This window comes from Sarcophilus harrisii, chromosome 2 (genome assembly GCF_902635505.1).
Source record: "Sarcophilus harrisii chromosome 2, mSarHar1.11, whole genome shotgun sequence".
NCBI classification, from domain to species: domain Eukaryota; kingdom Metazoa; phylum Chordata; class Mammalia; order Dasyuromorphia; family Dasyuridae; genus Sarcophilus; species Sarcophilus harrisii.
The window spans coordinates 284,275,606-284,302,660 of record NC_045427.1 but is presented as its reverse complement, the minus strand read 5'-3'; the positions used below and the strand labels follow the sequence as shown (position 1 = coordinate 284,302,660).

Below are 27,055 nucleotides of genomic sequence, written 5' to 3'. Positions count from 1 at the left end.
TGAGTTCTAAATTCTCTCTTTCTACCTCCCTTCTCTCTTGTTGAGAAGGCTATCAGCCATATCTCAAAGGGTGTGTTGAATAAGTCTTTTCACTCTCTGGATGCTGGGGAAATTCTAGCAGTTTAAGTGGGTAGGCACCTAAACTCACTATAAAGGAAAATGCAAGCATTTTTCTGTCCAAGATTTAAAGGCTAAAAGTAAAACATAGGTTCAGTTCATGCAGGCTTTCCATGCAAAATATTTATTGAGTCTTCAATGAAATTTTTTTTCCTCTTTTCTTATACAGGTCTCTCTAGCTTTAAGCAAATCTAATGTAGTTGGAACTAACATATTTTTTTCTTTCTCTTTTTTATTATAGCTTTTTATTTACAAGATATATGCATGGGTAATTTTTTAGCACTGACCCTTGCAAAACCCTCTTTTTCGATTTTTCCCCTTCTTCCCCCCACCCCCTCCCCTAGATGGCAGGCAGACCCATATATATTAAATATGTTAAAGTATATAAACTAACATATATTTTAACATGTATAACATATATTAGATTACTTGCTATCTAGGGAAGGGGTGGGGGGGAGGGAAGGGGAAAATTTGCTATGAACGGATCAATGTTGAAAAATTAAATTAAAAAAAACAAATCTAATGTAGGAACAAAATATAGAGGACTGAAAGAACTAGAACTGGATAGAGATCATCTAAACCTGTCACTTTATGTAAAAGGAAATTCAGGCCCAGAAAAGTTACAGGATTACTGCCCTAAGTCACACAAATATTAAGTAAAAATTTAAACCCAAGTTCTTTGACCAAATCCAGTGGCCTCTTCTCCAAATATCTTTCTATATAATTAGAGGTTTGTCTAAATAGAAGGAGAGCTACCATATAAAATAAGTTCATCCTGGGATTCTTTTTAATGTCAAACTTCACTAGTATTTAGTGAAGACCGTACTCAATAATTTTTTAAAATCACAACTTTCAAGGCAGCCTTAGTGTGTAGAGAAAGGTGTGTCCCATTTATAAAACTTAAATAACCACAAAATGTGCTAAAGGAGAAAAATTGTGATACAGATATTCGAAATTTTTAGATAAACCAATAATCACATTGCCTGTTAATCAGTCTTAGCCCTGAAGAAAAGGAAAAAGGAGTGATGAATATAGCAACAAATGGGGCATGATGGGCCAGCCACCCTATGGAAAACCTGAAGAATCAGATAAATCTCAAATCATTCTTATATTTCTCTTTGACTTAGCAGGAAGAAAGATACCACAGACTACACATTCAATCTGCAGTGGAAATACCCAAGTGAACTATATAATAAAGACTAACAACTTCATTTTACACATATTATCTTATTCGATCCTCACAATTCTGCTGTAGCATAGAAGAAAAAGAAAAGTAATATTGCAGACTCTAAGGCCAGGTCCCCATGCAGTGCATGGTGGTCTGTGAGATACACCCACCAAGGTCATGAGATTGAGAAGCAAGTGTCCTGAATCAACTAATTCTGTACCTCATGACCTCAGCATTATTCCTTGTCCTCGGCTCCCCTTCTTGGGCACTCTCTAGATTATCAGTGCTTTCCTTAAAACGGTGGAGCCCAGAACAGAGCACAATCAGAAGTGGTTAACCAGGGTAGAGTGTAGAGAGTGCGCCTACTTATTCCTGGAAACTATGCCTCTTACATGCAAATTACGACAACTCTGAGGTACCACTTCACATCTCTCAGATTGACTAGAATGACAGGAAAAGATAATGATAAATGTTGGAAGGGATGTGGGGAAACTGGGACACTGATATATTGTTGATGGAATTGTGAATACATCCAACCATTCTGGAGAACAATTTGGAACTATGCTCAAAAAGTTATCAAACTGTGTATAACCTTTGATCCAGCAGTGCTACTACTGGGTTTATATCCCAAAGAGATACTAAAGAAGGGAAAGGGACCTGTATGTGCACGAATGTTTGTGGCAGCCCTGTTTGTAGTGGCCAGAAACTGAAAACTGAGTGGATGCCCATCAATTGGAGAATGGTTGAATAAATTGTGGTATATGAATGTTATGGAATATTATTGTTCGGTAAGAAATGACCAACAGGATGATTTCAGAGAGATCTGAAGAGACTTACATGAACTGATACTGAGTGAAACGAGCAGGGCCAGGAGATCATTATACACGGCAACAACAAAACTACACAATGATCAATTCTGATGGACGTGACCCTCTTCAACAATGAGATGATTCGGACCAGTTCCAAAAGACTTGTAATGGAGGAAAAGAAGCCCATAGGGACTGAATGTGGATCACAACATAGTATTTTCACCTTTTTGTTATTGTTTGATTGCTTTTTCTTTCTCATTTTTTCCCTTTTTGATCGGAGCATGATAAAGGTAGAAATATGTTTAGTAGAAATGCACATATTTAACCTAGACCGAATTACTTGCTGTCTCCGGGAGGGGGGGAGGAAGAAAAGGAAGAAGAAGAATTTCAAACAAAGATTTTGCAAGGGTTAATGTTGAACACTATCTTTGCATATATTTTGAAAATAAAAAGCTAATATTAAAAAAAAAAAGAAACTATGCCTCTCTTAATGCAACCCAAGATGATATTAGATTTTTTGACTACTGTTATCATGTTGGGTTTGCTATCCACTAAACCACCAGAGATCTTTTTCAGAAATTCTAACCATTTCAGACTCATTCTTGTGAACATGACTTTTTTGAACCTCAGTATTTCATTATATTAGGTTCTGCCCAAATGCTTTAGTCTATTAAAATCTTTCTGGATCCTGACTTCTCATCATGCAATCTGTTAGCTACCCATCCTGGACACCACTGGTATCTGCAAATTTGATGAGCAAGGCATCTTTACCATTCAAAGTCATACAAGGAGTACAGCACCAAATACAAGTGAGGCACACCATTGGGCACTTCCTATCTAGCTGTAATTAGAGTTGAAACTGAGTCCCACTATTCAAACCATTTTTAACCCATTTGACTGCATTATGGTCTACTCCATATCTCTTATGTAAAAGTACTATGAGATATTTTCTCTAAAATCTAGATAAACAATATTGACAACATCTTTCCATCCATCTGTTTAGAAAATCCTGTCCAAAAATCTGGCATTCCCTGATCTTGATGAGGTCATGTTTTCTCTGAGTCTCAGCTATTCAACAGTAAAATGAAATAAATGACCTCTAAACTTCCTTTAGCTCTTAATCAAGGATCTTATGTAAAATAATAGGAATAATAATAACTAATATTTCTACAGAAAATTAATATTCTAATATTTCTAATCTTTTTGATTTAATATTTCTATTACATTTCAAGTTTTATAAAGTAATTTACATCTTTATTATTAATGAGTGAATAAAAGCTTATACTAACTACCTGACGATGTTGTTCTGAGTTGACATCCAAGTATGCTATCTGAGGAAAAGCATTATTCCAATTTTTGTCTTTATGATATGACATTCATATGTTACTTGGAACATAGTTGATGCTTAATAAATGTCTGTTAATGGATGAAAAGGAAAACACATGGAAGCCTTAAAAATGACTAAAATATGAACTATTATTTCAATCTTTCAATTATCTGTGATTTTACTAGTAGGGATATTCTCTCTTCAATATCAGAGTCATATCTCCAATTCACAATCATACCAATCCCTTCTACTGAAGAATTGTTACAGCCAAAAAAAAATTTGTCATCCTGCAGCCAAATCTTGGAGAAGAGACATGGATACTATCAAGATTACATGTTAGAAGAGTGCTGGACTTGGGAGTCAGAAATACCTGCTTTAGACATTAACTAGCTTTATGACTCTTAACAATTCCTTTTGCTGAATTCTGAGTCAGAAAGCCCAGGGTTCAAATTCTGACTACTACTTACTGTGATGCCTGTGACCCTATGACTAACTTCTCTGGATCTCAATTTCCTCAGTTTTAAAATCACAAGGTTTGTCTAGTCCATTTCTGAGGTCCATAATTCTTTGACTTCTCTTAAATTTCAATTTCCTCACCTATGAAATGGGAATAATGATACTTGCACCAATTACTAAATACGTATTGTGAGGCTTAAATAAGATAAAATGTATGTAAACATTTGGTAAAGCCTAATGTCACTATATAAATATAAAATGATTATCATTATGGTAAACGCAAGCAAATCATTGTTAGGAAGAGAAATCTGAGATATTACTCAGGAATCCTCCACCTCTGCTCCCAGTCACATTTAGAACATTCTGAATCATTTCTTTCTTCCTTTAGGAGGTACATATGGTATCTGAATGTATAAAATTTATGCTGACCAATCTTCAAATAATAGGGATATTTAGACTTATTTGCTAAAAAACCACCAAGAGCTATTTATAGACTTCTGCTTTAAACCCAATAGTTGATGAATTAATGCTATCCTCAGATTAACCTGCACTTTGATCAGTTTTTAACAGATGAAATTCATTTCAACTTGACAATCATAAATTAAAGATTTGCTATGTTTATACTAAGAATAAAAAAACAAAACTAAAAACAGTGACTCTTTTCAAAGCGCTTACAATTCACTTTGGGGATACAGTATATATTAATAACTAAATCATAGATAATTTGCAAAGATTGAAGGTCACCTAAAGGGTATCAGGAAAGGCTTCCCAAGAATCTACCAGGTATTGAAGCCATCTCCCAATCTTCTGGGCAATCTCTTTCCCCTTTCTTTTCTTGGCTGGATGCTGATACCTCACTACCTCCAACCCCATCAGAAGGAACCTGGAGCCTCCACTCTGACAATCCTAAAACCTTAAGTACCCAAGGGGATACTGGACCTCCAACCTACTCCCATACTTCCTAGCAGAGTGGATATGGCTGGCCCCCAGGGAGTCCTTCTAGTTATATGGAGGACGACTAGCTTTATTATCTGTCTTGCTGCTGCATCCTCCAAACCCCGGGCACTACCCCTTTGACATACTGGGGTACTCTAAGCCACTCACAGCCTTGCCATCTGTCCAGCAGCCACACACACACACACCCCCTCACAATCACCAGCCTGCCCCTGGGCTCTCCTCTATTTCTTGCTTTCCCCAAGAAGAATGTTAATTCCTCAAGAGTAGGTATCTCTGACAATTAACACAGTGCCCGGCCCATAGCCATACTTTGTCTTTAACTCATTTATTCATGTACTCATTCATTCAGGGAAGCTAGCAGCTAAGGAGGGCCTTGAAGGAACTTAGAGATCTGGCAGCGTTTCAGAGGGAATGCGTTCCAGGTATTCAATAATAGGTAAACCATCAAGAATGCCACAAAACTCATAAAGGAGGCAGACCCTCTATGAACAATCAGATACTTCTGTTTTTCCTTCCTCCCCACCCTCCTCCGATGCCCCCAACCCCTAAATTCAACCAAAGCAGAGGGAGGCTGAATTTCAATCAGACTGAACACTTTCCCTCTGTGCCATCATCATGTAAACTCTCTCCAAAAAGCCATTCACCAGCTCGGACCTCTGGGAAACACTGGTGACTGATGGAGCCAGTTATAGGGCTGAGAGGAACGTGAGGAGATTTCTGACAGGCTTGGACAACGTCTATCCAGGGTAGAGACTGCTCTTTAGAGCAGGAGCCCAGTGCCCAGGGCCTGGATGGCCAAACAGAAAACGATTGTTAGGGCAACAGCTCTCCCTCTCAGCTCTGCGCGCTCGCGCGCTCGCGCTCTCTCTCTCTCTCTCTCTCTCTCTCTCTCGCTCTCTCTCTCTCTCTCTCTCCCTCCCTCCCTCCCTCTCTCTCCCTCCCTCCCTTCCTCCCTCCCTCTCTCTCTCCCTCCCTCTCTCTCCCTCTCCCTGTGTGTCTCTTTGTCTGTGTGTGTGTGTGTGTGTGTCTCTGTCTCTATCTCTCTCTGTATGTCTGTCTTTCTGTCTCTGTGTGTGTCTCTTTGTCTCTGTCTGTCTCTCTCTGTCTTTCTGTCTCTGTCTCTGTCTCTCTCCCTCACTCATTCACTCACACACACAGACTCCGACTCCTCCCCCTTTTCTCTCTCTGTTTTTCTCCCCATCCCCACCCCCTACATTAGAAATCAGACACAATCTTCCACAATCAGCCCCTTAACCAAGTCCCGGACTGCCACAGGCACTTAAAACTCAAGGCCAACATTTCGCTGAGTCACAATCCCAAAGTTCTCTTACACATTTTCCCCCGGGCAGAGGGCTCAACCAAAATTTGGCAGTCTCAGAAAGGTGTAACACAAGTTATGTTGTGGGGTTTCCCACCAAACAAGCTGCCCACGGGCTTTGTAACACCCTGACTTCAATGCCCCCAACCCCTTAGCGTTCCTTTAAACAAGGAAGGGGGGGGGGGCTGGGGTAAGCAAGAGAACTGTATTTTCAAAGTCCTGAAGCAAGAATGGATAAAAAATTCCTGTTGTTTTTTGTCTAACCCACAGATCCATTGTGGACTTAGTCGCAAGACCCAGAAGACTGCCAAAAGTTTGCAGGGCTCCCATTGACTCTTCTCTGCAGGGTGGGAGCGCCTAGGAGAGGGGCCTAAAGGCTAGTCTTCTGGCCCCTAGCCTTTTCCTTCTTGAAATATCTAAGTTCCCTTTACAAAGGATTACAAAGAGAAGAGACTGTATATAAAATGACGGGGAGAGGGGGAGAGAACCCTGTATTTTCTGTCTAATATTCAGAAGCACACACGATATTTTATAGCATAATCCCCACAGGTAATCAACCATAACTAACTGAAAGTAAAACGCAAAATAGGGACCTTAGAGGGTCTTCCTGACCCGTCAGAGGAGCTTGGAAAGTGGGGGAGGAGGGAATAGAAAGTCCTTAGTAATGATAAAAGGGGAAGAGAAATGGGGGGAAAAAAACCTATTTCATACCCACCCAGTAATTCTTTACAGAATACAGTTCCCTAAGATTCAAGAGCCTAAAATACAAAATTTGGCTGAGTGCTCTAGCCCAACTAAGAGTTACAGTTTTCCTTAGGAATATCTGATAAATTAATCCTTTTCTAAAAAGTTTCTGCTGAGCAGGGCCAGGAGATCATTATATACTTCAATAACAATACTATATGATGACCAGTTCTGATGGACCTGGCCATCCTCAGCAATGAGATGAACCAAATAATTTCCAACGGAGCAGTAATGAACTGAACCAGCTACGCCCAGCGAAAGAACTCTGGGAGATGACTAAGAACCATTACATTGAATTCCCAATCCCTATATTTTTGCCCACCTGCATTTTTTATTTCCTTCGCAGGTTAATTGTACAATATTTCAGAGTCTGATTCTTTTTGTACAGCAAAATAACGGTTTGGTCATGTATACTTATTGTGTATCTAATTTATATTTTAATATATTTAACATCTACTAGTCAGCCAGCCATCTGGGGGAGGGGGTGGGGGGAAGGAGGGGAAAAATTGGAACAAGAGATTTGGCAATTGTCAATGCTGTAAAGTTACCCATACATATAACCTGTAAATAAAAGGCTATTACAATAAAAAATAAAAATAAAAATAAATAAATAAAAAGTTTCTGGTATGGAATCTTAGTGAGATTGTATATTGTGGAAAATAGCCCGGGAATGTGATTGGAGTACCACCTTCCCCCTAAAACAAAAAAATGAAATGAATCTGTGAATTCAGTCAACCACTTTGAAAAGCAATATGGAACTGTGGGAATCAAGTTACTAAAAATATCCATATTCTTAATCCAAAGAGTCTATTGCTCTTCATACACACACACACACACACACACACACACACACACACACATTATTCTCTACACGTGTATATACATATACATATGCATATGGAAGAGAAAAATCCCATACCCATTATATTATTCATCATATTCCTTTCTATCCACTCACCAAAGAGTTGAAATAAGTGTTCATTGTTTGGGTAACAGCTAACCAAATTACCAAATTGTGTCAAATGAAAATTACTGAGCTGTAAGAAATAATACTAAGAATATGGAGATACATGGAAAGAATTATATGAACTAATACAAAGCCAAGTAAGTAGAACCAGAAAAACAATATACACAAATACAACAATGTAAATGGTAAGAATAGGGGGAAAAAAACAATCTTAAATCTTGAGTAATTATAATGATCAGGATGAGTCCCAAAGAAGAGTTGAGAAAATTGTAAAGATGAACACAGTGCATGGCACACAATGAAAGCTTAAGAAAAATATATTAATTGATTGAATATCATATATACTATGAGTCATGAATTGATGTATTAGTTTTAATGAACTGCTTTTTCCTCCAGTTTCTTTTTTAATCTCTCTTACAAAGGATGGTTCTCCGGGAGAAATGAATGCCATGTAAAAACAAAAAGCATCAATAAAAATAAGATACAAATTTAAAAAAAAAAAGCCTCATGGAAACATAGGCAGCATTGGCCAAGAAAATGTAAATATGTCATAATCTTTTCCAGAGAAGCTGTAACAGTGGTCTATCACACCAGCTGCCACCAAAGAAGGGATGCATCTGTGTTTGCAAGTGATGAGGAAGAGTCAAGCAGAAGAAAAAGAAACAGCATATGTTGTAAATAACCAGGAATAAAATATATAAGATTTTCCTCACTCCTTTGAAATAACAGCTAAATATAAAATACAAGGATGCAAAAAACAAAGTACAGAAATTAAAAATGCACTTTTTAAAAAGGCAAGAAGAGCAAAAATTATATATGTCCTGGATTAAAATGTCAAAAACAGGGAGCTTACAGGAAAAAGCAAACCCTTTCTTCTCCTTTTTCTTATTCCTTGCTCTTGTCATAAATTGCTCAAACATTTTTGAAAACATCAAGAGAAGGAGAAAAAATAAAGGAAAGGCCACAATGGAGCCAAAAGTGTGAGATTCATGAAAATTTTTCATGCTCTGTGGGAGATAAGGGGGAACGGGAAGAATAAAAGATATAAACAGTTAATGAGTTCCAGAAGAGATCTAGTTAATGATTTTGCCTGCTAAACTAACACTTGACTGAATAATAAGTTAATAGTCAAAGCATATGTTGATAATCTCTTAGATGCTGTCTTGAACATAATAAGTAAGTGGTGGGGGCATTTGGGGTGGGGTCCACTTAGGCCCTTAGAGACCAACAAACTGGCCATTAACTATCACTAATACATTGTCAGGGTCTACAGAGGTACTACTGCCTATTTCAATTTTTCTTAATATACCCAGGGAGCCACATACTTTCTGTTTCCAACACAAGTAACTAACCTCTGCTACCAAATTTCCTCACTTCCATCACCACTTTCTCATCAGTCTTTTTCTTTATTTCTACCAAAATTACCTACAATCAGAATTTGACTCAAATGAGATAATAAATATAAAGTACTAAGAACACATTAATAAGTGCATATCAATTTTAGCTATCATTATCATTGTTATTTATTATTATTATTATTGCCAGAATCCACTTCTTTTTTTGTTTTGATTTGTTTTTATATTTATTGGCAAGGAGAATTATCACTGGAGTGGAAACAACAGAATCAAAATATCTAATAGGAGCTTGATCATCAAAATATGTAATAAGAATAAGTGTGTGTCCCTTTTGTTTATTTAATCCAGAATAGTGATTTTACCTAACAAAAAGAGCACCTAAGTAGGCTTGAGGACTTTAAGTACCTGGATCCAAAAGAACTCTGTGCCTGGGTCACAACATTAGATATGATTGCTGAGCCCATTGACATTTGGGTTTTTTTTTTGTTTATTTTGTTTTGTTTTAATAATAACTTTTTATTTTCAAAATATATGCAAAGATAGTTTTCAACATTCACCCTTGCAAAACCTTGTGTTTCAAATTTTTTCTCCTTTCCTTCCCTCCACCCCCTTCCCTGGACAATCTACAGTAATCCAATATATATATATATATATATATATATATATATATGAAACATGTGCAATTCTTCTATAAATATTTCCACAATTATCAAGCTGACCAAGAAAAATCAGATAAAAAAGGGGGAAATGAGAAAGAAAATAAAAAGCGAGCAAACAACGAAAAAGGTGAAAATGCTATGCTGTGATCCACATTCAGTTCCCATGGTCCCCTTTCTGGATGCAGATGGCTCTCTTCATCACTGAAAAATTGGAACTGGTTTGAATCATTGTTGAAGAGAGCCACATCCATCAGAATTGATCATCAAATAATCTTCTTGTTGTCGTGTACAATAATCTTCTGGCCCTGCTCATTTCACTCAGCATCAGTTCATGTAAGTCTCTCCAAGGCCTTTGTGAAATCATCCTGTTGATCCTTTCTTACAGAACAATATCTCATATCATTCATATACCATAATTTACTCTGCCATTCTCCAATTAGGAGGCATCCACTCAGTTTCTAATTCTTTGCCACTACAAACAGGGCTGCCACAAACATTTTTGCGCATGTGTGTCCCATTCCTTTCTTTATGATCTCTTCAGGATACAGACTCGGTAGTGACACTGTTGGTCAAAGGGTACGTGCAGTTTGATAGCCCTTTGAGATTAGTTCCAAATTGCTCTCCAGAATAATAGGTTCAGCAGGACCCACTTCTTCCATGAAATCTTCATAGACTATCCTCCATCAGATTAGATGAATCATCAATGAATCAATCCACTAATCAATTGCCATTAATTCAATTTCTGCTACGTACAAGAAACAATCCCTGCCCTTAAGAATTATAGTCGTACAACAAAACTGTGTGATGATCAACTATGACAGACTTAGCTCTTCTCAGCAGTGCAATGATCCAGGACAAGTGCAACAGACTTGGGATGGAAAATGCCATCCAAATCCAGAGAAAGAACTATGGAAAATGAAAGTGGGTCAAAGCATAGTAGTAGTTTCACTTTTGTTTTGTTTGCTTTTTTTCCTCGTCGTTTTTCCCTTTTGGTCTGGCTTTCTTGTACAACATGACAATTATGGAAATATGTGTAGGAGGATTGTACATGTTTTAACTATTGTATTGCTTGCTGTCTTGGGGAGGGAGGAGGTAAGGAAGGGAGAGAGAAAGAAATTTGGACTACAAAGTCTTACAGAAATGAATATTGATATGCCCAAAGAGCTATCAGACTATGTGTGCCCTTTGATCCAGCAGTGTCTCTACTAGGTCTGTAACTCAAAGAAATCCTAAAAAAGGGAAAAGGACTCACATGTGCAAAAATGTTTAGCAGCTTTTTGTGGTGTCAAGGAACTGGAGAATGAATTGGGGAATGGCTGAAAAAGTTGTGGTATATGAATGTTATGGAATATTATTGTTCTGTAAAAAATGACCAGCAGGATGATTTCAGAGAGGCCTAGAGAGACCTACACGAATTGATGCTAAGTGAAGTAAGAAAATCAGGAGATCACTGTATACAGCAACAACAAGATAACATGATGGTCAACTCTGATGGACATGACTCTTTTCAACAATGAGGTGATTCAGGCCAGTTCTGAGAGCCTCATGATGGAGAGAGCCATCTGCATCCAGAGAGAGAAATCTATGGAGACTGAATATGGATCACTATAATATATAGGATTTTCACCTTTTTTATTGCTGCTGTTGTTCATTTGATTTTTTTTCTTGTTTTTTCCCTTTTGATCTGCTTTTTCTTGTGCATCATGATAAATATGGAAATATATTTACAAGAATTGCACATATGTAACTTATACTGTATTACTTGCTATCTGGGGGGAGGTGGGAGGGGAGGAAGAAAAGTGAAAAATTTGGAACAAAAAAATTTTCAAGGGTGAATATTGAAAATTATCTTTACATGTATTTTGAAAAATAAAAAGCTATCAAAATATTTTTTAAAGAGAAGAAAAAAAATGAATGTTTGAAACTATTTTTACATGTTTTTGGAAAAATAAAAAACTATTGATAAAAAGGTGATAATTGTAGTTGATACTGACAGACTTATATTTCTCTTTTACTTGTATTAGGTACATGTTATATTCATCTGTCCTGTCTCCTCTGCTGGAAGAAAAACTGTAAAAAAAGAATCATATTTCATGACATTCTCTTTAAGACAAGGTCTGGATATGCTACTACTGGGGCTCTATAACTAACAACTACTTAACCGCTGAAGTTAACTGAACAGAGCCAAAAAAGCATGGAAGAAAAAGAAAAGAAATAAAATAATTTATTCTCCAGTTAAAATTCTTAATACAGAAATCAAGTTTATTTAATTCAGTAAATATTTAAGCATCTACTATAGTCAGAAAACTAAGATGATAAAGATTTACAAGGCTTAGCACATAGTATGTACTTTATAATTTTTTTTTCATTCCTTCATCTAAAGCATGTACTGATCTGCATTTATAGGAGCTTTCTCTATCCATTCTTGTTATCTATCCAGTCCAATTCCCTCATTTTAGAGATGAGAAAACTCATCTCTATTTAACGAGAGGTTAAAATAATATAAACAAAATAACACAGATAATTGGGGGGTAGGGGTATGGGAGTGAAACTAGGTGTGCTGATTCCACATCTTAAAAAACACTCTCTAATCTATCATACTTTCTCTTTATGAGGATACAGGTAGAATACCTGCGTGAGAGTATTTCAAAGTTCTCTGAGGTCAGAGGAAGGAGAAATCACTTCCAGCTAGTGACATCACACTTCTTAAAAAAAAAATGCATTCTGAATTAGGTCTTGAAAACTGAATACAATAATCAACACAGGAAGCATTAATGGGTCACTCACTAATGAATGTCCAAAGACTTGGAGAAGTCTTAATGGAGTGTCCCAGAGATCTATACTTAGCTCCATGCTGTTCAACATTCTTATCAATAACCTGAATCAAAATATAGAAGGCACACCGGCCAATCTACAAAGCTGGGAAGACTTGATAACAAATGAGAAGAAGACCAAATAAAGTTGTAAAAAGGTCTGCACAGGTGAGCATAGTGATAGGATAGGCTAAGATTTAAAGTCTTATACTTGGGGTTTAAAAAAAAACTTCAGAAATAAAGAATGGGAAGTTATGGCTAACAAGAATTTCTGTGAAAAAAGATATGGGGGTTTTAAATGAATTGCATGTACAATGAGCCAACTAGGAGTAGGAGCAGCCAAAAATCAAAGCAGCATTGAGTGATATGATATCCAGAATGAGGGAAATAATAGAATGATCAGATCTGGAGTACAGTGTTATTTGTGGAACAACAGATTTAAAAAATTATTTAGAGGAATTAACTAAATTCTATCCAAGAGCATGAGTCATAAAAGCCATAAGTTGTCCTCATATCTAAAAGATACTCCTTACTCAATCCCTTCTCAGAATCCCTAACATCCTTCAAAGGTCAGCCTTATGGCCATAGCAAAAGTTTATTTTTGGTTTTGTATTTCCAACATTTACTATAGTCCTTTGCACATAGGAGGCTTTTAAATGTTTTTTCAACAAGGTTTTGCAAAAGTGAATGTTGAAAACTACCTTTGTATGTATTTGGAAAAATAACAAACCACTTTAGATAAATAGATAGATGAGTGAATGGATAAATAAACAAACAAATAAACAAATAAATGTCTGTTCAAATGATTCAGGTGAAGAAATCATAGATGTTTAGCAGAGAAAAGACCGGGGAGGTGGGAGACAGCTGGAGAGCAGTCTTTAAGGTAAGAGGGAACACATCTGTTCTGTTGAACTCCAAAGACCAGAATTGAGATCAAAAGGTAGAAGGTGAAGAGTGACACAGTGTTTAATGACATCAAGCCAAATTAGAGCTATACAGAAGTGAATAGAGCAGATAGATCTGCCAGTCAGAGTGTAGGAAGGAATCTTGGTCAAGAATCATTTAAGTTAAAGGAAGTTCCTTTTAGCTCTAAAAATTCTTGGAAAAGCACCAAGTTTTAAAAAGTCTCAAGATAAGAATGCAAAAGATATTTTTGAGAATACATTTAGGGATTGTTTTGGTTGGAATATGGGGAATATGGGGAGGAGGAAGTAAAATGAGAGATGCATATTTCTTTAGGATTTTGGCTCACTGACCCAGATATGTGAATCTCAATTTTAGTTAAATCAAAGTCAAACAAATAAAACAAAACAAAACAAAACAAAACAAAAAAAAAAAGGAAAAATCTAAAGGAATTTCAGGGTTGAGTTAACAAGAAAGAATGAGAAAACATACAAAATATAAATCAATGACTCACAAAAATCCTCATCTGTTTCTTTGAAACAAAACATTTCCAGGTCTCCCCTTAAAAATCACCCCTCTCTCCCCAAAGCTAGATATGATCTCTCCCTTGTTTGTTTTCCTAACACTGTATACAACTTTTCTTATATGCTTTTCGTACTCTTCTACTAAAAATAGAACATTTGAGGCATACCTATAAATAGCACAGTGCCTGGCAAATATTAAGCACAACAAATAAATGTTTATTGATTGATTGTAAGCTCCCCCAGAACAATATTGATTAAAATCACACTGCCCAAAACAGATCTGTGTTTGCCACTAACAAATATATGTGAAATGACCCTACAATACAACTTCTACTAAGTAGATACGGATCTGACCTGAAAGGCAAAAAAAAGTAATATGGCTGATCAACTCTGATAATTAATTAATTAAGAGTTTGTGAGCTGTTTGCTTGGCCTTAAGGGTTAAGATCTCCATGATAAGTGTGTTCAGGTTTATGGCTAAGGCAAATGATGGCCCTTGCAGACAGTTATTTTACAATAACTTTTCTTATTTAAAAGAAAGCTTTTCTGCAAAAATTACTACATAAGTGTGAGTTGTAATCAGTAATAACAAACCGTTGGTCGTTTTGGGGGTGTTTTTTTTTTTGGTTTGTTTTGGCAAGGCATTTGGGGTTAAGTGACTTGCCCAGGGTAATACAGCTAGGAAGTGTTAAGTGTCTGAGACCAGATTTCAATTCAGGTCCTCCTGACTTCAGGGCTGGGGCTCTATTCAATGTGCCACCTAGCTGCCCTTAAGCCCTTGGTCTTAATAAAAATCACCTGCATTTGTACAGATTGACAAAAATAATAGCATAAAAATCTTGAACAGAGACCCCAACAATTCTCACCAAAATGCTAAATATCGATTTACAAAAATAGGGAATGCATGAAAGGCAAGAAAGGTAACGGGTCTCAGAATTAAGACCTGTATTCAAATCAGTAGAAAGGTATTTAGTAATTGCTTTTTAAGTTCCACGCATCATACCAACGGCTGAGAATATAAATTCAAGCAGAAAGAATGACAGACTGCTGTCAAGGAAGAAGAAACAAAAGCATCTTGTTCAGGGCCTGATAAATGCAAAGCCTAGAATGCAACCTGGAGAGGAAATAGTTACAGGACACATACACAAAAATATTTATAGGAGTGACTTTTTTTTTGTTGTAGCAAAAGACTGGAAATCAAGAATAACTGTGTTACTCTTAGTAATTACCTGTGTAACTCTGGGAATCCTTCAATAAGAATTTATTGAATAAATGAAAAAGCATTTATTAAGTGTTTACGATGTACTATGTGCTTAGAAATTCTAGGTCTGCAAATATTAAAAAAATATGAGATTGTCTCTGCTCTCCGGGAGCTCACACTCTAATAGAAGAATAAAACATATAAAGCAAAATTCAGCTGCAAGGCAGATAGCAAGACCCAGAATTTCTAAGGGTACAAAAGCAGAACAGCTGGCAAAGGCCCAGCAGTACTTAGGTTAGGTTGCCTACTGTGTGCAGGGCATTGTTAGGAGTTACTAATACAAATATAATGAATAAAACAATCTCTACTTTCAAATCATTTATATTCTAAAGGAAAAGTTACTTAGCTTTTCACTGCCCCAGTTAACTCTCTAAAAGGATAATGTTCTGTACTGATAGGAGAAATTTCCCTATCCACAGTTCATTACACCAATGAAATCGCAGATGTATGGTGGGTTTTTTGTTGTTGTTTTTTTAAAGAATGACATAATAGGGTTTTTCAAGGAGAGAGGATAATAGTTTCAATTCCTAACTGCATGGGTTTATTACATACATTCTATTTCATGCAGAGAAATTGTACTTTGAGGTCCTTGTCTCCTAGACAACCTAGCACACTCATCAACGACATGACCCAACTATTGATTAAGAATTTTAGTTTTCTCTGAAATGATTCACTGTTTGTATACAGCTCTTCAGAAAATTAATTGAAGTCCAATTTTTCTTTTTAAAGCAAAATGCACCTCCCCAAATAGAAATAAATGAAATGCCATTCAGTACACACTGCTTCATCTTTCTGAATAATTGATCCTGACAGTTATACAGTGAAGTCTCACTGGGAATAGAAAAGACAAAGGCAGAAAAACTGGATTGCTCGCTCTCTCTTAAAATGTGCGCATATAGATATAGATACAGTTAGATAGATGCATATATTATGTGTGTGTGAATATGTATAAGTATTCTTTCTCTCTGAAGTTCCTTTCTATTTAGGGAAAAATAAACCTATTACAACCATAATAATAATTTTGTTGCAATTAATCAGCAAGAGCAATTTCAGACTAAGAATCCACACTGAAAATAAAAATATATAGTAATAAAAGCCTGAAGTTTTATTATTATACACCTCTAATAACATTAGTCCTTTGTGCGATCTCTGAATACCTCTTAATCATTGGCCAGAAATACTGATTTAAAAGTAAAGTGCATCATGGGATATTCAGTGCCCTCTCAATTTTTGGTGAAATTCTTCTTGTCCTCTATCCCCTGCATCACCCCTTAACTCAATCCTCCCCACCCCCACCTCACCCCTGAGATTTCCTTTGATGTGTTTGCTTTTTCAATGAACAATTCTAGGATTTGATTTGAAAGACTAAAAAAACACATATTATACTTGGAAGATACTTGATACACATTCAGAAGCCACTTATTAGCTATGTAACCTTGGGCAAGTCAATTAATTTCTCTAAGATTCAATTCCTTATCTATAAAATGAAGAAGCTAGATTAGATAAGGGCTTCTTAAACTTTTTCTACTTGCAACCCCTCTGTCCCCGAAAAATTTTTACATATTTAAAATGTATAAAAATTGATATAAAAACCAAAATCTGCTGATAATAAATCATAATTTTGCATCCCCATATTGTTATGAGACCTCATATGGAGTCATGAACCACAGTGTAAGAAGCTAGAAATGATATTTGAGGTCTTTCCCAGTTCTAAAATATAGTGATTGTAGGGTCATCTAAAGATCTATGACAAAAAAGTATTTTATCGTTAACTAATGCAAATTGTAATTCATCTCTTGGAATCAAGAGACAGAGTCAGAAAGGTAAGGAGTAGGATGCTAGTATAATTCAGTTTAAGGCACTGGATTAAGAGTTACTTGCAGAAAGGGAAAAGGGCTCACCTGTACAAAAATGTTTGTAGCAGTTCTTTTTGTGGCGGCAAGAAATTAGAAAATGAGTGGATGGATGCCCATCAATGGGAAAATGGCTGGAAAAGTTGTGGTATATAAATGTAATGGAATATTATCGTTTTATAAGAAAAGATGAGCAGATAGATTTCAGAAAAGCCTGGAAAGACATATGAACTGATGCTGGCGAAGTGAGCAAAACCAGGAGAACAATATACAGCAAGATTCTCTGATGATCAACTATGATAGATTTAGCTCTTAGCAATACAGCGGTCCAAGACAATTCCCACAGACTTGGGATGGAAAATGAGAGAGAGAAATAGGAAGACTGAATGCAGATTGAAGAATACTATTTTCACCTTTTTTGTTTGTTTTTTTTCTTTCTCATGGTTTTCCCTTTTGTTCTGATTTTTACTTCACAATATGACTAATGTGGAAGTATGTTTAAAATGAATATACATGTATAACCTATATTAGATTGCTTGCTATCTTGGGAAGGGGGAAAGTAACAGGGAGAAAGAAAAACTTGGAACACAAAGCCTTACAAAAATGAACATTGAAAACTCTCTTTCCATATATTTAGAAAAATGAAATGCTACTGAAATTTTCTAAAAAAAGGAAAAAGAAAAAAGCGTGGAAAAGGTTACATGAACTGATGCTGAATGAAGTGAGAAGGACCTGGAGAACATTGTACACATTAACAGTAATTAAGTGATGATAAGCTATGAGCTCTTCTCAGCAATACATTGATTTAAGACAATTCCAACAGACTTGGGATGGAAAGTGCCATTGATATCTGGAAAAAGAATTATATATTAGACTGAATTTAAATCAAAGCACACTATTTTCATTTTTTGTTGCTTTTTCTTTCTTATGGTTTTTCCCTTTTGTTCTCATTTTTCTTTCACAACATATTTAATATGGTGGTATGTTTAAAATGATGGTACATATATAATCTTTATCAGATTGCTGTCTTGGGGAAGGAAGAATAAAGAAGAGAAAAATGTGGAACTCAAAATTTTATAAAAATGAATGTTAAAAACTCTCTTTACATGTAATTGGACAAAAAAATAAAATACTATTAAATGAAAAAAAAAAGTTATTTGCAGAGCTAAGTTCTAGCCTCAGCACTGCCATTCCACTGGCTTGTTGTATGAATCTTGGCTACGTCTCAAAGTTCCTCTTCTCCTGAACTCCCTTTGGGAAAATGAACTAATAGAAAATCCTAAAGGTTCCTACCAGCTTTTAAATTCTCTAAGTCTATGAGTCAGATATTAGCCTCTGTTCTCTGGATCTTATAGCCAAGAGCATATCTACTTACTAACTTTACTACTGAGTGGAAATAAAAAACCTGCTGATTAATGCTCCAAATCTCCTTTCAGAGCTTAGGCCAAAAGCACCATGTGTTTATAATCCCACATGGACAAATGCTTCCCATTATTTTTTTTCTTGCTTTTTTAAACTCATTCTCAAACTAGTTCTGAAGAGCTTCACTAACAGCGAAATGAGTAGGTAATGAAGTGTGTTCTGTTAAAGGGCTGTCTCTGAAAGCTACCCTTAGATTCGATCCATCTGTTCCTCATCATTTCAATTAATCTGAGGTGGTCTCCAGGGCCCCAAACAGTTCTAAACACATGCACACAGAATGATCTAGTTGGCTTGATAAAGTTGTCTGGCATCTTCAAATTAATTCACTGAGATTTAGGATCTGTGAGTCAACTGTGTCCAAGTTAAACAACATTCACTTCTATAGTAAGTTCCCAATGAGGCATTATGCAGTAAGTACCATGAGCACTCTCCCTGCCAAACACTTAATAATCTGATAATCAGAACAACCATCCTAATAACTGTGCTTAAAGAGACAGGACAAGTCCATTTGGGACAGACAGGAAGAAATAAATGCCTTCTCTTCTGATTTGACCATGGAGAAGAAGTCAGAAATAAATACCTAAAAAAAATTTTAAACTGCCACACAAGTACACAAAGCTGGAAGGGCACAGAAATAGGGTATCCAGTGGAATAAATTGTTAACACTTACATATCAAGTCTCCAGCTGCACTTGATAACCATGGTTAAGTACCAATTTTGAGTCAATGGTATCATTCTGTCTGCAGGCTTTGAGAGAGGGAGAAGGGACCAGGGAGAATAAATGGGCTGCACTTCTAAGAACTGGAACTCACTGGGACTTCAGATAATTGATGTCATGCTGCTAATGAGTGGAGAAGCTTCCTTCCTAAGCATGGAATGGTGTCCCCATCGTGGGGATGTTAAAGGAGAGGGATTGAGCAGAAAGATTGATCATAGAATTCTGACATAGAAAAAAGCTTGGAGGTCACTGGAGATAATGCTTACCTCCAAAGCATTGGAGGTTAAATAACCCTGTCATTTTATAAATGAGGAAATAGAGATCTAAGGAGAGGAAATGTCTTGGCCAAAATCACAAAAGGAATAAGTAATAAAACTAGAATTCAAACTAAGGTCTCCTAGTTCTAGCTCTTGTCTATATTGGGATGCTGGCAGGCTGGCACATCATCAGCCCGAAAGTAGCTATAAAATGAGTCAGAAAAAAAAGGAAAAAAAAATGCTCACGTGCCTTTATTAGCAAGACATGAAAACTACATCGCTTAAATGCTGCTGGCCAGCCACAGGAACCTTTGAGTCTTGACTATAATGCATACCACTTGGCATATCACAAAATAAATACCCTCATTCCAAGGAGAAAGGAATTTATTAGCATTAAAAATAGTCATATCCATAAAAAGTCCCATGAAAAAGTATTCCTATTTATACCCCTGTGTGCTGCACATGAGGTTAGGGAGATGGGGTACACACATCTACCTCCCCATTACTGCAGTAGCAAAACCAAGAACTTTATCTTTTTTTCTTAAAGCTTTTTGTTTTCAAAACATATGGACATATAATTTTTCAACATTGACCCTTGCAAAATCTTGTGTTCCAATTCCCTCCCCCCTTTCCCCTATCCCTTTCCCCTAAATGGCAAGTAATCCAATATATGTTAAACATGGTAAAAAAAAATGTTAAATCCAATATATGCAAACATTTTAAACATTTTAAAAAAAGATAAACATTTTATCTTTCTGCACAAGAAAAATCAAATCAAAAAGGAAAAAATGAGAAAGAAATCAAAATGCAAGCAAACAACAACAAAAAGAGTGAAAATGCTATGTTGTGAACCACATTCAGTTCCCACAGTTCTCTCTCTGGGTGTAGATGGCTCTCTTCATCACAAGAGAATTGGAACTGGTCTGAATCATCCCATTGTTGAAAAGAGCCCCATCCATCAGAATTGATCTTCCTATAACCTTGTTGTTGTCATATACAATGATCTCCTGGTTCTACTCATTTTACTTAGCATCAGTTCATGTAAGTCTCTCCAAGCCTTTCTGAAATCATCCTGCTGATCATTTGTTACAGAACATTAATATTCCTTAACATTCATATACCATAATTTATTCAGCTATTCTCCAAAAGATGAGCATCCACTCAGTTTCCAGTTTCTGGCCATTTTTTGCACATGTGGGTTTCTTTCCCTCCTTTAAGATATCTTTGGGATATAATGGGCAGAACTTTCAAGAAATATTAACCTAATTGATTTAGGCCTTGGAATGATTTCCACATCTATACTCACTGTGTTTGATGGTAATATCAGATTTTATCTCAGTTTCCTCAACGGCAAAATTAAATAGTATTTACCTCACCAGATTGTTAGGAGGATCAAGGAACATAATATTTATAACAGAATGCTCAGCACTAGGGGCAGCTAGAAGGCAGAGTGGTACAGCACCATCCCTGAAGTCAGGAGGTACCTGAGAGTCTCAGACACTTAGCTAGCTGTCCCCTATAGTCTCTTTAATAAATATGAATCTCCACATCAAAGACAACTTTCTGCGAGCAAATGATACTTAGGAAATGATTTGCTAAGTATGTACAGATTATACATATTTATATATGTTATTTTTTTTTATTTAAAATTAGCTGCAGGCACAAAAATTGGACTTCTCAGAAAATCACAGCATTGTAAATGTTACTAAAACTGCAGATCTTTTGACCCAACAATATTGCTCCTGGGTCTATTCCCCAAAGTGATCAGAGGAAAGGTTAGAAGTCCATGTGAACAAAAATACATATAGTGGCTCTCTTTATGGAAGCAAAGAAATGGAAACTAAGAAGTTCTCAAAAATTGGGAATATCTGAATAAATAAAGGTATACAGATGTAATGGTATATTATCATTATATAAGAAATGATGAAAGAAATGGCTGAACAAGTTGTGGTGTATGATCATGACAAATACTATTGTGCTGTAAGAAATGATGATTTCAGTGATCTTAGAAAAACATGGTGGCTCCAGTGGTGCAATCGGTTAGCGCGCGGTACTTATACAGAAAAACATGGACTTGCATGAAATAATAAAGAGAGAAATGAGCAGAACCAAGAGAGCACTCACTGTATACAATAACAATAACACTGTTTTAAGAACAAATTTGGAAAACTAAATCATTTTGATAGTTATAAATACCCACACATAAAGACAATATCTGAATCCAAAGAAAGAAATGATCAATAGAAATCTATAAAGAATGATTTTGAAAACACTATCTGCATGCATCCAGAGAAAGAAATGATCAATAGAAGTCTGTAAACAATGATTTTACAGATAGATGGGAAGGAAAAAATTCACAAAATAATTTATAAATATATGAATATATTTATATGTTATATATAAATATATTACATATATTTGATATATAATTACAAGGAGTTGTAAGTTGTATATATGGTAGAATTGTAGTTTCATGTACAATCATCTTTTTAAAATTCTACTATGTTATGGGAATTCTTGTTTTATTTCACAAATTAAAAATAAAATAATTTTTTAAAAAAGAAAATTATGAGATGATTTCAGAGAAACATGAAAAGACCTATATGAATTGATGCAGAGTAAAGTGAACAGAACCAGGAAAATAATTTAGATAATAACAATACTATATAGACAAACCCTTTGAACTCTGAAAATTACCAGACTTGCAGAGGGCTAATAACAAATCATGTAACTTATCTGATGACTTCTTACCTTTCTAGTATATGAATACTTTGCATACTCCTCAATCTCATGACAATGGCCATTCTGGCATTTTCACTGACTGTCCCTCAAGCCAAGAATTTCTCCCCCTTCTCAATGCCTCCTCTTGTATTCCTTGGCTCCATGCAAGTCTCAATTATAGTCCCACCTTCTGTAAAAAGCCTTTGTCAGCCCTCCTTAATCTTAGTACCTTCCCTCTAAAACTACAGGAATAAACTAGTCCATATTTTGTTTGTACAAACATCTCTACCTGATTTTACTGGGAGTCTCTTTAGCACGAAAATTTTTTTTTTTGCCTTTCAAAGAATCCCCATCACTTAATACAGTACTTAATACATTAAGCATTAATGTAATGCTTAATACAATTGTATTATACAAATGTATAATATAATACAATTATAGACATATAATAGGCTATTAAGTGGCTTGATCAATCTATGCCTTTGTCCAAATCAATGATAATGTTGTTAAACAAAGTATGAAGAAGCACAAATCTCAGAATTACTCTATTAGAAATTTTTTTCATTTCAAGGGACTAACTTTTTAAAAACTCTACAACATCCCCAACAAGTTAGCAATCTGTACTCAATAAGCAATCTTTTGGTTACTTATCCATAAATATTTAAGTATCATTTATATTTTATTTAAGTGTTTACTTTAATACTATATATATATTTAGGCTATAAGGATACAGCATCTACCCTCAAAATATAATATTTTTATTTTATATATATATATATATTTATACACATGCAAATATAATTTATATATATTTTTAAAATTATATTCTGTTGGAACAAACAGCAGATGCTAAGTAAATATAAACTATAAATAAAATTATTAGGGAATGGGAGAGGGATCAGGAAAGGTCTCAAGAGGTAACACTGAGCTTTGAAGGACATCTAAAGGCAGAGGTGAGCATTCCTGGCACAGGGGGGACAGTCACCTGTCAAAGGCATGGATTCAGAGATGGATTATCATACAGGAGAAACAACAAGAAGACTAAGTTTGGCAGGAGCCAGATTTCAAAAGATGTCAAAATGTCGAACAGAAGAGTTTGTTTAATCCCTAGAGGCAACACAGAACTACTGGAGCATTCTGAGCAAGAAAGCACAGCCCAGACATCTATGCGTCAGAAATATTTTGGCAACTGTCTGGACTGGGGTGAGCTAAGATTGGAGCCAGAGAGAGCCATTAGTTGACTAATAAAAGTTGACTAGAAAAATAGGTGAGAGGTGATGAGTTCTTAAAATAGGGAAATAGCCTTGAAGGAAAAAACGCAACAGATTTTAAAGCTGCTTTTTTTGGCTGAAAGCGCCATGGCGAATTTGATCTTCCCAATGAGGGAGGCTAAGTATAATCAGGGAGGACTCCAAGTCAGGTTGTTTTGCAGGTAAGTAGGGTGCTACAAAATCATAGGGGAGTTAGGAAGGCAGAAATATTGGGGTACATAATGAGTTCTCTTTTGGACATCCAATTGGAAACATCTAATAAGCAGCTGGACATTTTGATAGGAAATCAGTCAACAAGCTTTTATTAAGTGTCAGGCACTGTGCTAAGCAATTTTTACATAAAATCTAATGGGCGAGGTAACATGCAAACAACATATACACAGAATAAATTAGGAAATAATCAACAGAGGAACAGCATTAGGATTAAGGGAGGGGAATCTTTCTTTTCTTTCTACTATGCCAATGTCTGCAGAAAGAAATTATTTAATAAATATAGTTGCTTAACTGGGTGATGCAGAAGAAAAATTCATCTGGACAACTTCCTTAACTTCTGTCTGCCTTAGTTTTCTCAACAATGTTACAAAGATTTCAACAGCATCTATCTTGGTGGTGTTGTGCCGATCAAATGAAATAATGTAATTAGTGAAAAAAAATACAAATGAAGGTGGCCTAGTTGTGCCAGACTTAAAACTATATTATAAAGCATGGTCATCAAGGAGTCGATCAGTGAAATAGGTTAGGCTCACAGGACAAAATAGTCAAATGAAATAATATTTGTAAAGTAATTAGCCCAGGGCCTGGCACACAGTAGGTGTTATATCCCTCCCCCTCTAGAATGTCTGCCACATATATAATGTTTTATTATGATAATATATTATTGCTATATAAATGTTTATTCTCTACCCCCTAAAGAGCCTGGCACACAGAGGGCACTATAAATAATGCTTGTTCCCTTTTTCTTGTCTTCTCTCTCCATTCTCTGCCACATGGAGCTTGCAGGGTTAGACTGAACAGCAGCCTGAGGGATTTAAGATCAGATATAACTCTCAAGGCAAGAGCTGTCAAGATAATAGAATGGGCAACGAAGGGGTGATTGAAGAACCTTTCTGAGTATCTTTTTTAAAAGAACAGCGATATAAATTCTTATTCCCTTCAGATAGTATAGAGACTATTCTGCCTAAAGGAAAAGAATAAAGGTTAGAAGAAAACTGTTTGACCATCCCCTCCTGGCTTCTGAGTATTTGCAATCAGAGAATCCCGCTTCTGCTGCCTTCTTTTTCTCACATGGCCATGTGTCGTCTGTAAAACGAAGAGATGAAACCAGTCTATTTTGAAGATTCCTTCTAGCCCCAAACTCTGGCCAGAGGAGTGAGGTCCTAAAGGCAGTATCAGGGATTGAAACAAGCAGCTTCAGGCCCCCAGTTATGGGATAGGATCAGAGAGGACTTGAAACTAGAAATAATCAGTTGCTTCTCAGATGCCCCCAGAGCTATTCTGTGTTCTTGGAAGTCTTGCCTGTCTGCCCTGAGAGCATCTATTGCCAGGACAGGACAAGGGCCTTCCTCTGATACAACTACCGGAAAAGGGATTTAAGGTATACCATCACCCATTCAATATCAAGGTCCAGCAGCACTCTGAGTCAATTCCACACAACTGGAGCATCTGATGCCATTTCAGATACCTAATTTTTAAAACTATTTTTCTTAATTTCATTAAATATTTCCTAATAACATGAAAAAAAATCTGTCATTTTTAGGAAATTTAAGTTGTAAATTCTTTCTCCTTTTCCTCATCTCTCCCTTCCTCAAGAAAGCAATTTGATACTGATTATATACGTAAAGTCATATAAAATGTATTTCCATATTAGCCATGTTGCAAAAGACAACATAGCATTTTCACTTTTTTGTTGTTGTTTGCTTGTTTTTTGTTTTCTTTCTCTGTTTTCCTTTTTGATCTGATTTTTCTTGTACAGGATGATAAATGTAGAAATATTATAGAAGAACTGCACATATTTAACATATATTGGATTACTTGGTCTGAGGATGGGGAGAAGAGAAAGAGAAAATTTGCAACACAAGATTTTGTAAGGTGAATGTTGAAAATTATCTATGTATTGATTTGAAAATTAAAACCTTTATTAAAAAATTGCTGTTACAATTTGTAAAACTACAATGCTGTCTTGGTTCTGCTTTGCATGAGTTGGTATAAGTTCATATAAGGCTTTCCATCCTGCTTGTCATTTCATATAGCACAATAGTTTTGCATTACAATCCAACTCCATAATTCGTTGTGCAATTTCCCAATCGATGGGCATCCTGTTGATTTCTGAATCTTTGCCACCACAAAAGGAGTTTCTATAAATGCTTAATGATTTTGATGTTGGCTCTCTCATCGCTGATAGGCAAGCTGGAGCAGGAACAGAAGGGCATATTAAGAAGCTTCCAGCTGCAGGTGGGTTTCCCCTACACCAACAAGTAAGCTTGTTTAAACATGAACCTGATTAGGGCTGGGGGGAAGAACGACACCATGAAACACCCAGCTGGGAACTGAACCTAAAGCCAGGCACAACCAACCAACACTCGGCAAGACAGTCTGTGAATGAGATCAGAGATTAACAGACATGGGCCAGAGAGCAGAGGAAGGCTTCCTGAGTCAAACAGGCAGCCAAAAAAAATTTTTTTAAAAACAAAACAAAAAAACAAAAAAAAAAGGAAAAAAAATGCTTGAGGAAGAAGGGCCAAAAAGCAGCTTCTGGGTGCTGGAGGCTTCCCCCTCCCTCCACCTTCTCCCCAGGGCCTAGCCAAACATAATTCTAGTGGCCATAGCCGCCATAATTTCTCAAGATTATAGCCAGAAGCTCAAAGTGTTTGGGGTCAAAAACTGTCCACCAATAAGTATAAACACAAAATCCCTGTGGTAGAGGAGGAACTCTGGAATCCAAAAGTACCAATAGACAAATTCCAATTCTGATTCTGGTACTGATTTGTAAAAAGCAGGTTGTGGACTAGATTCTCTCCTATGGTCCTTTCTAGCATTAAATCCTATGAATGTCATTCTGAAAATTCACTAGCAGTGGGATATTGGACAAATCCCTGGATCTCATAGTTTGGTCTTGATAAAAAATCAGGTTAAATTCTAGAAACATAACAGTTTTATTTTATTTTTAAAATTTCATTTTTCTCAATTACATGTATACATATTTTAAACATTTGTTTTATAAAATTTAGAGCTCTGAATTCTCCCTCCCTCCCTCCCTCTCTCTGCTCTCCCCTTCTTGAGAAAGCAAAAGCAATTTGCTACAGATTACACATGTGCAGTCATGCAGCACATATTTCCATATTACCCAGAAACAGAATTTTAAAACAATGCAAAAGACATAGTCATCCTGAGTAAATTTTTATAAGGAGGATCTTTATGAATTTATTTATATAAATC

General features: G+C 36.0%; 1 protein-coding gene across 1 annotated transcript in view; it reads right to left on the bottom strand.

Annotated features, from left to right (window-relative positions):
- Nucleotides 1-27,055, bottom strand: part of CCDC88C (coiled-coil domain containing 88C) — a 229,549-nt gene that overhangs the window by 129,862 nt on the left and 72,632 nt on the right. The window lies entirely within an intron of this gene.